This window comes from Phocoena sinus, chromosome 4 (genome assembly GCF_008692025.1).
Source record: "Phocoena sinus isolate mPhoSin1 chromosome 4, mPhoSin1.pri, whole genome shotgun sequence".
Lineage (NCBI taxonomy): Eukaryota > Metazoa > Chordata > Mammalia > Artiodactyla > Phocoenidae > Phocoena > Phocoena sinus.
The window spans coordinates 90,324,742-90,337,713 of NC_045766.1; the positions used below are offsets into that span (position 1 = coordinate 90,324,742).

At 41.5% G+C, this 12,972-nt stretch overlaps 1 protein-coding gene across 6 annotated transcripts in view; it reads right to left on the bottom strand.

Moving 5' to 3' along the window:
- The window catches only part of BBX (BBX high mobility group box domain containing), a 286,866-nt gene that overhangs the window by 192,031 nt on the left and 81,863 nt on the right, over positions 1-12,972 (bottom strand). The window contains exon 1 of one of the 6 annotated variants that reach the window (XM_032630205.1): positions 10,240-10,257. The exons of the other annotated variants lie outside the window; for them this stretch is intronic. The gene's annotated coding sequence lies outside the window, so the exon portion shown is untranslated. Of the gene's footprint in view, positions 1-10,239; positions 10,258-12,972 lie in introns of those variants that run through there. 6 annotated transcript variants of the gene reach the window in all.

The following is a 12,972-nucleotide window of genomic DNA, read 5'->3' on the forward strand; positions in this document are numbered from 1 at the left end:
TTCACAAGATAATGCCCAAAATATCCAGGTTTCAATTGAAAGTCACTTCACATACCAAAAGCAAGACTGTCTCAACTTGAATGAAAAAAAAAAAACAAAAAAGAAAAACAATTAACAGATGATAAATTAAAGATGAGATGTTAAAATTATCTGACAAAGATTTTGAAGCAGCCATTATTAAAAAAATGTTTCAGTGAGCAGCTGCAAACATACATGAAACAAATGAAAACATAATATGTCCCAGCAAATAAATAGAAGATATAAAAAAGAACTAAATGGAAATTTTGGAACTGAGAATCACAATAACCAAAATTTAAAACTTAAAGAATGGGCACAAAGGCAGAGTGGAGGTGACAGATGAAAGGATCAGTGAATTAAAAAAGAAAACAATAGATATTACACAACTGGAACAAAAGAAAGAAAAATTTCTAAAAATTCTAAACAGAGCCTCAGGGATCTATGAAACAATAACAACAGTTTAAAATCCATGTTATTGCAATCCAGGAAGGAAGGACAAAAAAGGGTAAGGCTGAGAAAGTGCTCAAGCAAATAACGGTTGAAAACTTTCCAAATCTGGCAAGCAACATATACCAAGATACATCATAATCAAACTAGAAACCATGGAGATGAGAAGGCAGTGGCAATTTTTCAAGTGCTTAAAGAACAGAACTGTCAACTGAGAATCCTATACCCAGTGAAAATACCCCTCAGGAAGGAAATGAAAATAAAGACATTATTGGATGAAGGAAAACTCAAGAGAATTTTCACCAACAGACCTAACCAAAAAGAGCAGCTAGGGGGGACCTTGAAGATGGCGGAAGAGTAAGACGCGGAGATCCCCTTCCTCCCCACGGATACACCAGAAATACATCCACACGTGGAACAACTCCTACAGAACTCCTACTGAAGGCTGGCAGAAGACCTCAGACCTCCCAAAAGGCAAGAAACTCCCCACGTAACTGGGTAGGGCAAAAGAAAAAACAGAGACAAAAGAATAAGGACGGCACCTGCACCAGTGGGAGGGAGCTGTGAAGGAGGAAAAGTTTCCACACACTAGGAAGCCCCTCCGCGGGCGGAGACTGCGGGAGGCAGAGGGGGGAGTATCGGGACCGCGGAGTAGTGCACAGCGACGGGTGCGGAGGGCAAAGCGGGGAGATTCCTGCACAGACGATCGGTGCTGACCGGCACTCACCAGACCGAGTGGCTTGTCTGCTCACCCGCCGGGGCGGGCGGGGCTGCGAGCTCAGGCTCGGGTTTTGGTTTTGGACGGAGCTCAGGGAGAGGACTGGGGTTGGCGGCTTGAACATAGCCTGAAGGGGTTAGTGCACCACGACTAGCCGGGAGGGAGTTCGGGGAAAAGCCTGCACCGGCCGAAGAGGCAAGAGACTTTTTCTTCCCTCTTTGTCTCCTGGTGCGCGAGGAGAGGGGTTTAAGAGCGCTGCTTAAAGGAACTCCAGAGACGGGCGCGAGCCGCGGCTAAAAGCGCGAACCCCAGAGACGGGCGCGAGCCGCGGCTGAGGGCGCGAGCCCCCGAGACGGGCGCGAGCCGCGGCTGAAAGCGCAAACCCCAGAGACGGGCGCGAGCCGCGGCTGAGGGCGCGAGCCCCCGAGACGGGCGCGAGCCGCGGCTGAAAGCGCAAACCCCAGAGACGGGCGCGAGCCGCGGCTAAAACCGCGGACCCCAGAGACGGGCGCGAGCCGCGGCTAAAAGCGCGAACCCCAGAGACGGGCGCGAGCCGCGGCTGAGGGCGCGAGCCCCCGAGACGGGCGCGAGCCGCGGCTGAAAGCGCAAACCCCAGAGACGGGCGCGAGCCGCGGCTAAAACCGCGGACCCCAGAGACGGGCGGGAGACGCTAAGGCTGCTGCTGCCGCCACCAAGGGGCCTGTGTGCGAGCACAGGTCACTCTCCACACCCCTCTTCCGCGGAGCCTGTGCAGCCCGCCACTGCCAGGTTCCCGGGATCCAGGGACAACTTCCCCGGGACAACGCACGGCGGGCCTCAGGCTGGTGCAACGTCACGCCGGCCTCTGCCGCAACGTCACGCTGCCTCTGCCGCCGCAGGCCGGCCCCGCACGCAGTGCCCCTCCTTCCCCCATCCCCCAACCCCCGGCCTGACTGAGCCGGAGGCCCCGAATCAGCGGCTCCTTTAACCCCGTCCTGTCTGAGCGAAAAAACAGACGCCCTCCAGCGACCTAAACGCAGAGGCAGGGCCAAATCCAAAGCTGAGCTCCTGTGAGCTGTGAGAACAAAGAAGAGAAAGGGAAATCTCTCCCAGCAGCCACAGAAGCAGCGGATTAAAGCTCCACAATCAACTCGATATACCCTGCATCTGTGGAATACCTGAATAGACAAGGAATGATCCCAAATTGAAGAGGTGGAATTTAGGAGCGAGATCTATGATTTTTTTCCCTTTTCCTCTTTTTGTGAATGTGTACGTGTATGCTTCTGTGTGAGATCTTGTCTGTATACTCTTGCTTCCACCATTTGTCCTAGGGCTCTATCCGTCCATGACTTTTTTTTAAAAATTCTTTTTCTTAATAATTAAGTTTAATTGTAATAACTTTATTATACTTTACCTTCGTTCTTTCTTTCTTTCCTTCCTTCCTTCCCTCCTTTAGACAACGAATCACCCCAAATTGAGGAGGTGGTCTCAGGGAGCAGGATTTATGATTTTTCCCCCTTTACCTCTTTTTGTGAAGGTGTATGTGTATGCTTCTGTGTAAGATTTTCTCTGTATAGCTTTGCTTCCAACATTTGTCCTAAGGTTCTATCCGTCCCTTTTTTTTTTTCTAAATATTTTTTAATTCAATAACTATATTATACTTTATTTTATTTTTACTGTATCATCTTTCTTTCTGTCTTTTTTCCTTCTTTCCCTCCTTCCTTCCTTCCTCCCTCCCTCCCTCCTTTCTTTCCTTCTTTGCTTCTTTCTTCCTTCCTTCCTTTCCTCCTTTCCTTCTTTCTTTACTCATACTTCTACTAATTCTCCCTACTTTTTCTCCCTTTTATTCTGAGCTGTGTGGATGAAAGGCTCTTGGTGCTCCAGCCAGGAGTCAGGGCTCTGCCTCTGAGGTAGGAGAGCCAACTTCAGGACACTGGTCAACAAGAGACCTCCCAGCTCCACATAATATTAAACGGTGGAAATATCCCAGAGACCTCCATCTTAACACCAGCACCCAGCTTCACTCAACAACCAGCAAGCCACAGTGCTGGACAACCTATGCCAAACAACTAGCAAAACAGGAACACAACCCCACCCATTAGCAGAGAGGCTGCCTAAAATCATAATAAGGCCACAGACACCCCAAAACACACCACCAGACGTGAACCTGCCCACTAGAGAGACAAGATCCAGCCTCATCCAGCACAACACAGGCACTAGTCCCCTCCACCAGGAAGCCTACACAACCCACTGAAACAACCTTACCCACTGGAGACAGACATCAAAAACAACGGGAACTACGAAAGTGCAGCCTGCAAAAAGGAGACCCTAAACACAGTAAGATAAGCAAAATGAGAAGACAGAAAAACACACAGCAGATGAAGGAGCAAGATAAAAACCCACCAGACCTAACAAATGAAGAGGAAATAGGCAATCTACCTGAAAAAGAATTCAGAATAATGATAGTAAGGATGATCCGAAATCTTGGAAGTAGAATGGACAAAATGCAAGAAACAGTTAACAAGGACCTACAAGAACTAAAGATGAAACAAGCAACGATGAACAATGCAATAAATGAATTTAAATCACTCTAGATAGGATCAATAGCAGAATAACTGAGGCAGAAGAACGGATAAGTGACCTGGAAGATAAAGTAGTGGAAATAACTACTGCAGAGCAGAATAAAGAAAAAAGAATGAAAAGAACTGAGGACAGTCTCAGAGACCTCTGGGACAACATGAAACGCACCAACATTCGAATTATAGGGGTTCCAGAAGAAGAAGAGAAAAAGAAAGGGACTGAGAAAATATTTGAAGAGATTATAGTTGAAAACTTCCCTAATATGGGAAAGGAAATAGTTAATCAAGTCCAGGAAGCACAGAGGGTCCCATACAGGATAAATACAAGGAGAAACACGCCAAGACACATATTAATCAAACTGTCAAAAATTAAATACAAAGAAAGCATATTAAAAGCAGCAAGGGAAAAACAACAAATAACACACAAGGGAATCCCCATAAGGTTAACAGCTGATCTCTCAGCAGAAACCCTACAAGCCAGAAGGGAGTGGCAGGACATACTGAAAGTGCTGAAGGAGAATAGCCTGCAACCAAGACTACTCTACCCAGCAAGGATCTCATTCACATTTGATGGAGAAATTAAAACCTTTACAGACAAGCAAAAGCTGAGAGAGTTCAGCACCACCAAACCAGCTTTACAACAAATGCTAAAGGAACTTCTCTAGACACGAAACACAAGAGAAGGAAATGACCTATAGTAGCGAACCCAAAACAATATATAAAATGGAAATAGGAACATACATATCGATAATTACCTTAAATGTAAATGGACTAAATGCTCCCACCAAAAGACACAGATTGGCTGAATGGATACAAAAACAAGACCCTTATATATGCTGTCTACAAGAGACCCACTTCAGAACTAGAGACACATACAGACTGAAAGTAAGGGGATGGAAAAAGATATTCCATGCAAATGGAAACCAAAAGAAAGCTGGAGTAGCAATTCTCATATCAGACAAAATAGACTTTAAAATAAGGACTATTAAAAGGGACAAAGAAGGACACTACATAATGATCAAGGGATCGATCCAAGAAGAAGATATAACAATTGTAAATATTTATGCACCCAACATAGGAGCACCTCAATACATAAGGCAAATACTAACAACCATAAAAGGGGAGATCAACAGTAACACATTCATAGTAGGGGACTTTAACACCCCACTTTCACCCATGGACAGATCATCCAAAATGAAAATAAATAAGGAAACACAAGCTTTAAATGATACATTAAACAAGATGGACTTAATTGATATTTATAGGACACTCCATCCAAAAACAACAGAATACACATTTTTCTCAAGTGCTCATGGAACATTCTCCAGGATAGATCATATCTTGGGTCACAAATCAAGCCTTGGTAAATTTAAGAAAACTGAAATTGTATCAAGTATCTTTTCCGACCACAACGCCATGAGACTAGATATCAATTACAGGAAAAGATCTGTAAAAAATACAAACACATGGAGGCTAAACAATACACTACTTAATAATGAAGTGATCACTGAAGAAATCAAAGAGGAAATAAAAAAATACCTAGAAACAAATGACAATGGAGACACAACGACCCAAAACCTATGGGATGCAGCAAAAGCAGTTCTAAGGGGGAAGTTTATAGCAATACAAGCCCACCTTAAGAAGCAGGAAACATCTCGAATAAACAACCTAACCTTGCACCTCAAGCAATTAGAGAAAGAAGAACAAAAAAACCCCAAAGCTAGCAGAAGGAAAGAAATCATAAAAATCAGATCAGAAATAAATGAAAAAGAAATGAAGGAAACAATAGCAAAGATCAATAAAACTAAAAGCTGGTTCTTTGAGAAGATAAACAAAATAGATAAACCACTAGCCAGACTCATCAAGAAAAAAAGGGAGAAGACTCAAATCAATAGAATTAGAAATGAAAAAGGAGAAGTAACAACTGACACTGCAGAAATAAAAAAAATCATGAGAGATTACTACAAGCAACTCTATGCCAATAAAATGGACAATCTGGAAGAAATGGACAAATTCTTAGAAATGCACAACCTGCCAAGACTGAATCAGGAAGAAATAGAAAATATGAACAGACCAATCACAAGCACTGAAATTGAAACTGTGATTAAAAACCTTCCAACAAACAAAAGCCCAGGACCAGATGGCTTCACAGGTGAATTCTATCAAACGTTTAGAGAAGAGCTAACACCTATCCTTCTCAAACTCTTCCAAAATATAGCAGAGGGAGGAACACTCCCAAATTCCTTCTACGAAGCCACCATCACCTTGATACCAAAACCAGACAAGGATGTCACAAAGAAAGAAAACTACAGGCCAATATCACTGATGAACATAGATGCAAAAATCCTCAACAAAATACTAGCAAACAGAATCCAACAGCACATTAAAAGGATCATACACCATGATCAAGTGGGGTTTATTCCAGGAATGCAAGGATTCTTCAATATACGCAAATCTATCAATGTGATAAACCATATTAACAAATTGAAGGAGAAAAACCATATGATCATCTCAATAGATGCAGAGAAAGCTTTCGACAAAATTCAACACCCATTTATGATAAAAACCCTCCAGAAAGTAGGCATAGAGGGAACTTTCCTCAACATAATAAAAGCCATATATGACAAGCCCACAGCAAACATCATCCTCAATGGTGAAAAACTGAAAGCATTTCCACTAAGATCAGGAACAAGACAAGGTTGCCCACTCTCACCACTCTTATTCAACATAGTTTTGGAAGTTTTAGCCACAGCAATCAGAGAAGAAAAAGAAATAAAAGGAATCCAAATTGGAAAAGAAGAAGTAAAGCTGTCACTGTTTGCAGATGACATGATACTATACATAGAGAATCCTAAAGATGCTACCAGAAAACTACTAGAGCTAATCAATGAATTTGGTAAAGTAGCAGGATACAAAATTAATGCACAGAAATCTCTGGCATTCCTATATACTAATGATGAAAAATCTGAAAGTGAAATCAAGAAAACACTCCCATTTACCATTGCAACAAAAAGAATAAAATATCTAGGAATAAACCTACCTAAGGATACGAAAGACCTGTATGCAGAAAATTATAAGACACTGATGAAAGAAATTAAAGATGATACAAATAGATGGAGAGATATACCATGTTCTTGGATGGGAAGAATCAACATTGTGAAAATGACTCTACTACCCAAAGCAATCTACAGATTCAATGCAATCCCTATCAAACTACCACTGGCATTTTTCACAGAACTAGAACAAAAAATTTCGCAATTTGTATGGAAACACAAAAGACCCCGAATAGCCAAAGCAATCTTGAGAACGAAAAAAGGAGCTGGAGGAATAAGGCTCCCTGACTTTAGACTATATTACAAAGCAACAGTAATCAAGACAGTATGGTACTGGCACAAAAACAGAAAGATAGATCAGTGGAACAGGATAGAAAGCCCAGAGATAAACCCACGCACATATGGACACCTTATCTTTGATAAAGGAGGCAGGAATGTACAGTGGAGAAAGGACAGCCTCTTCAATAAATGGTGCTGGGAAAACTGGACAGGTACATGTAAAAGTATGAGATTAGATCACTCCCTAACACCATACACAAAAATAAGCTCAAAATGGATTAAAGACCTAAATGTAAGGCCAGAAACTATCAAACTCTTAGAAGAAAACATAGGAAGAACACTCTATGACATAAATCACAGCAAGATCCTTTCTGACCCACCTCCTAGAGTAATGGAAATAAAAACAAAAATAAACAAATGGGACCTAATGAAACTTCAAAGCTTTTGCACAGCAAAGGAAACCATAACCAAGACCAAAAGACAACCCTCAGAATGGGAGAAAACATTTGCAAATGAAGCAACTGACAAAGGATTAATCTCCAAAATTTACAAGCAGCTCATGCAGCTCAATAACAAAAAAACAAACAACCCCATCCAAAAATGGGCAGAAGACCTAAATAGACATTTCTCCAAAGAAGATATACAGAATGCCAACAAACACATGAAAGAATGCTCAACATCATTAATCATTAGAGAAATGCAAATCAAAACTACAATGAGATATCATCTCACACCAGTCAGAATGGCCATCATCAAAAAATCTAGAAACAATAAATGCTGGAGAGGGTGTGGAGAAAAGGGGACACTCTTGCACTGCTGGTGGGAATGTGAATTGGTTCAGCCACTGTGGAGAACAGTATGGAGGTTCCTTAAAAAACTACAAATAGAATTACCATATGACCCAGCAATCCCACTACTTGGCATATACCCTGAGAAAACCAAAATTCAAAAAGAGTCAGGTACCAAAATGTTCATTGCAGCTCTATTTACAATAGCCAGGACATGGAAACAACCTAAGCGCCCATCATCGGATGAATGGATAAAGAAGATGTGGCACATATACACAATGGAATATTACTCAGCCTTAAAAAGAAATGAAATTGAGCTATTTGTAATGAGATGGATAGACCTAGAGTCTGTCATACAGAGTGAAGTAAGTCAGAAAGAAAAAGACAAATACCGTATGCTAACACATATATATGGAATTTAAGGGAAAAAAATGTCATGAAGAACCTAGGGGTAAGATAGGAATAAAGACGCAGACCTACTGGAGAACGGACTTGAGGGTATGGGGAGGGGGAGGGGTGAGTTTTGACAGGGCGAGAGAGAGTCATGGACATATACACACTAACAAACGTAGTAAGGTAGATAGCTGGGGGGAAGCAGCCGCAAGGCACAGGGATATTAGCTCGGTGCTTTGTGACAGCCTGGAAGGGTGGGATGGGGAGAGTGGGAGGGAGGGAGACGCAAGAGGGAAGACATATGGGAACATATGTATATGTATAGCTGATTCACTTTGTTATAAAGCAGAAACTAACACACCATTGTAAAGCAATTATACCCCAATAAAGATGTTTAAAAAAAAAAAAAAAATTTCCCAGCAAGATTTTTGAAGATGCAGTAGAGACAAGATTAGTCTAGACTTTATACAGAAAGGCAAGCAACTAGAATAGCTAAAACAATTTTGAAAAAGAAGAATGAAATCAGTCTATCTGATTTCAAGACCTAATATATAGCTACAGTAATAATTAAGACTGCATGATATTGCTGGAGGAGGCAGACACAATAGATCAATGAAACAGAATAGAGAATAGAGAACCAGAAATAGATCCATATAAATATGCCTACCTTATTTTTGACCAAGGCACAAAAGCAACTCAATAGAGGAAGGTTAGCTTTCAAACCAATGGTGCTGGAGCAACTGGACATCCATAGGTCCATCCAAAGGACCTCAAGCTAAGAAACACATCTTATACAAACATTAACTCACAATGAATCATGAACTTAAATGTCAAACACAAAACTATAAAGAGAAAAAGAGGAAAAAAAAAAGTCTTCAGAATGTAGGGCTAGGTAAAGAGTTCTTGGACTTGGACTTGACACCAAAACCACAATCCATAAAAGGAAAAAGTGATAAACTGAACTCCAACAAAATTCAAAACTTTTGCTCTGCCAAAAACCCTATAAAGAAGACAAAAAGGTAAGGTATAGATTGGGAAAAAATACATGCCAACCACATATCTGACAACTATTATCTAGAATACATAAAGAACTCTCAAAACACAACAGTAAAAAAAACAAACAATCCAATTAGAAAATGAACAAAATTAATGAAAAGACATTTTACCACAGAGTATACAGTTGACCCTTAAACAACACAGGGGTTAGGGGTGCCAACCCCCTCTCCCCACCACACAATCAAAAATTGTGTGTGACTTTACTGTCGACCCTCCATGGTTTCAACCAACCATAGATTGTGTAGTACTGTGTTAACATATTTACTGAAAAAAAATCAATGTTTCGGTGGACCTGCACAGTTCAAACCCACATTAAGAGTCAACTGTATTGATACACACACTTGCATGAATCTCCAGAGAATTATGCTGAATGAAAATAAGTCAATCTCAAAAGACTATGTACCATACAACCTTATTTCTATAACATTCCTAAAGTGACAAAATTACAAAAATGGGAAACAGATTAGCAGTTGCAAGCAATTATAAAGGGGGAGAGGGCAAGAGGGAAGTGGATGTGACAATAAGAAAGGCAACATGAGGTATCCTCGAGGTGATGGAAACGTTCTACATATTGTCTGTATATATGCTGATACTCTGGCTGTGATATTTTACCATAGTTTTGCAAAAAGTTATCACTGGGGGGAACATGAATAAAAGGTACATGGGATCTCTCCGTATAATTTTTGATAACTGCACATGAATTGACAATTATCTTGAAATTAAAAGTTTAGTTAAAAAACTATAAAGCAATACTGATACAACAACAACAGCAAACAAAAAGCAGGTGAGAAGTGTGTACTTCTTCATGTTCTCATTCCTTGGGGTAAGAGTCTCCTTGCAAGGCCTTGGACTAGGATTACCAAGTCAAATTTACTCTCATTCTACATTCCTCCTTAGCTAACATCATTCATTCTGGAGGTTTCAATTACCTTATGCCATTCTTCTCTTCAGAAGTCCAGCCAACAGATCTGCTTCTCTTGGGGCTGTCCCTGTTTCAGTAGTTGTCATTATATCATCAATGCATCAGATGTTACTGTTAATGTGTGGTTTCCTCTGTCTCACTCTCACACATCTAGTCAATCATAAAAACCATTAATTCAAGTTTCTAAATACATGGTAAACCAGTCCATTTCTTCTCATCTTCACTGCCACCTCCTGGTCTAAGCTACGACTATAACAATCTCTTGACTGACTTCTTGATCCCCATTTTGTGCCTCCCTCAAAAGCATCCCTCCTGTAGCAACCAAACTGATCTTTACAAAACATAAATACAAACCCCTCACTCTCTAGCTGAAAAGCTTTCAATGTTATCCACTGTGCTTGCAGTAATCTCATCAAAGCACACAAGGTACCACATATTCTGGTTTCCACCACAATGATTCCACCCTTTTCGCTCTTTTCTAAAATCCAGTCATACTATTCTTCTAGTTTCTCCTAGACCTCCTGCTTTTTCTCACCTCAGGGCCTCTGCATTCCCTCCCACCACTCCCAGCCCAATCTACCTAATTTTCTACTCATCGGATCTTATCTATCACTTCCTCCAAGACAGGTTTTCCTGAACCCTCAGATGAGGATAGGTCCCTTATTGAATAATGAAAGAGACACCCATACAGTATTGTACAACTTCAAATAAATCTAATTAAAGTGTTTTAATAAAAAGAATCAAATAATTCTTAGATTCATACAAAGATAATATCTAAGGTATAAATAATATATTTCAATTCACAAGTCATACATATTTGCTTTGGTGATTTATTTAGGTTAATTTAGACCTACTTGATAAAGACACTTAACATCCATTTTCTTTGGAACTTTCTAAATATGAAATACAATAATAACAATTCTCCTAGTAAGAAGCTTTGTCATTCATAGTCAAATCTGTGACCGTGATCTCAGATTTCTAGCCTGCAGAACTGTGAGAAATAAATGTTTGTTGTTTACAAGCCACCCAGTCTGTGATACTTTGTCATAGCACCTTGAATTGACTAAGACAGAAAATTGGTACTCAAAGTGTGGTGCTGCTATAACAAATACCTAAAAATGTGAAGAGGCTTTGGAACTGAGAGTAATGGGTAGAGGCTGGAAGAGTTTTGAAGTGCATGCTAGAAAAAGCCTACTTTACAGTGAACAGACCATTAAAAGCTATTCTAGTGAGGGCTCAAAAGAAGAAGAGCTGCAGAGAAAGCTTCAGTCTTGCCTAAAGAACACCTAAGTGGCCTTGAACAGAATGTTGGTGGAAAGATGGACAGTGAAGGCCATTCTGATGAGGTCTCCGATGGAAATGAGGAACATGTTATTGGAAACTGAAGGAAAGGCAATCCTTGTTAAAAAGCAGCAAAGAATGAGGCTAAACTGCCCTCACGTCCTAGTGTTTTGTGGAAAACAGAGCTTGTGGTTCTATCTTGTGCAAGATAGAAATATCCAACAAAACTGGCTATTTGGCTGAACCTTTTTCTAAGCAAAGTGTTGAAGGTACCATCTGGCTTCCCTCGAATGTTATAGTAAAACGTGAAGAAGAAAGAGATGACTTAAAGACAGAATTTGCAATCAAAAGGGAAGCAGAAATTTAAAATTTGGGAAACTCTCAGCTTATCCATATTACAAAAAATAAGCAAGCATGTTTGGGAGAGACCACTAAGGGTGTGGCCAAAAGACCTTTTGATGAGAAGATGAGTATGCATATGAACCAGGGGTTTAATCAGCCACCCCAGCAAGAAAACTGCAATTTGAACTCGAGGGAAAGGAGACAGGAACAAATGAAGGTTGGCTGTCAGACTTCTTGAAATTCATAGAAGGGAACCATAGAGCTATTCTGCTTCAAATGTGTGATATTCAGCACAAGGTAATTCAGAGATCATCAGGGCTTCCGGCTCAGTTTCAAAAGTGGGAAGGGCATAACCTGGGTTTCAACAGGCCAGAAGACTCCCACCCAAAGCCATGTGAGACAGACCCCTCCCCGGCAGAGCTGTGGGGAAGTGGCTATCTTCATCTAGATTTCAAGGGAAGGAGCCACTTGGAGCTAGAGGCACAAGACCCAAGCAGAAGGCACCACGGCAAGGGCAAGGCCACCACAGAGACCTCACCAGGGCAGTGCCCAGCAGAGCTGTGAGGGTGGGGCTGCAGGTCCCTACAACTCCAAACCAGCAGAGCCACAGGTGTACCATTCCCACCCTGGAGAGAGCCTGTGGGACTGCGCCCAGCAAAGCCCTGGGGGCAGGGACGCTCTAGTGTGTCCAGAAAGTGGGGCTCCTGCCTCAGTGGGCCTGGAAGGCAGAGCATCAAATTAAAGAAGATTATTCTTGAGCCTTAAGATTTGATGCTGTTTGCCCTGTTGGGTTCTGACTTGCTTAGGAACTATCACCCCCTTGTTTCCTACTTCTCCTTCTTAGAATGGGAGTGTTTAATGCTATGCCTGTACTACCATTACAATCTGGAAGCACATAATTTGTTTGATTTCACAGGTTCACAGCTAAAGGGGAATTTGTCTCAGGATGAACCATCCCTTGAGTCTTACCCATACCTGATACAGATCATATTTATTTATTTATTTGTTTGTTTGTTTGTTTATTTTTTGCGGTACGCGGGCCTCTCACCTTTGTGGCCTCTCCCGTTGTGGAGCACAGGCTCCGGACCCGCAGGCCCAGCGGCCATGGCTCACGAGC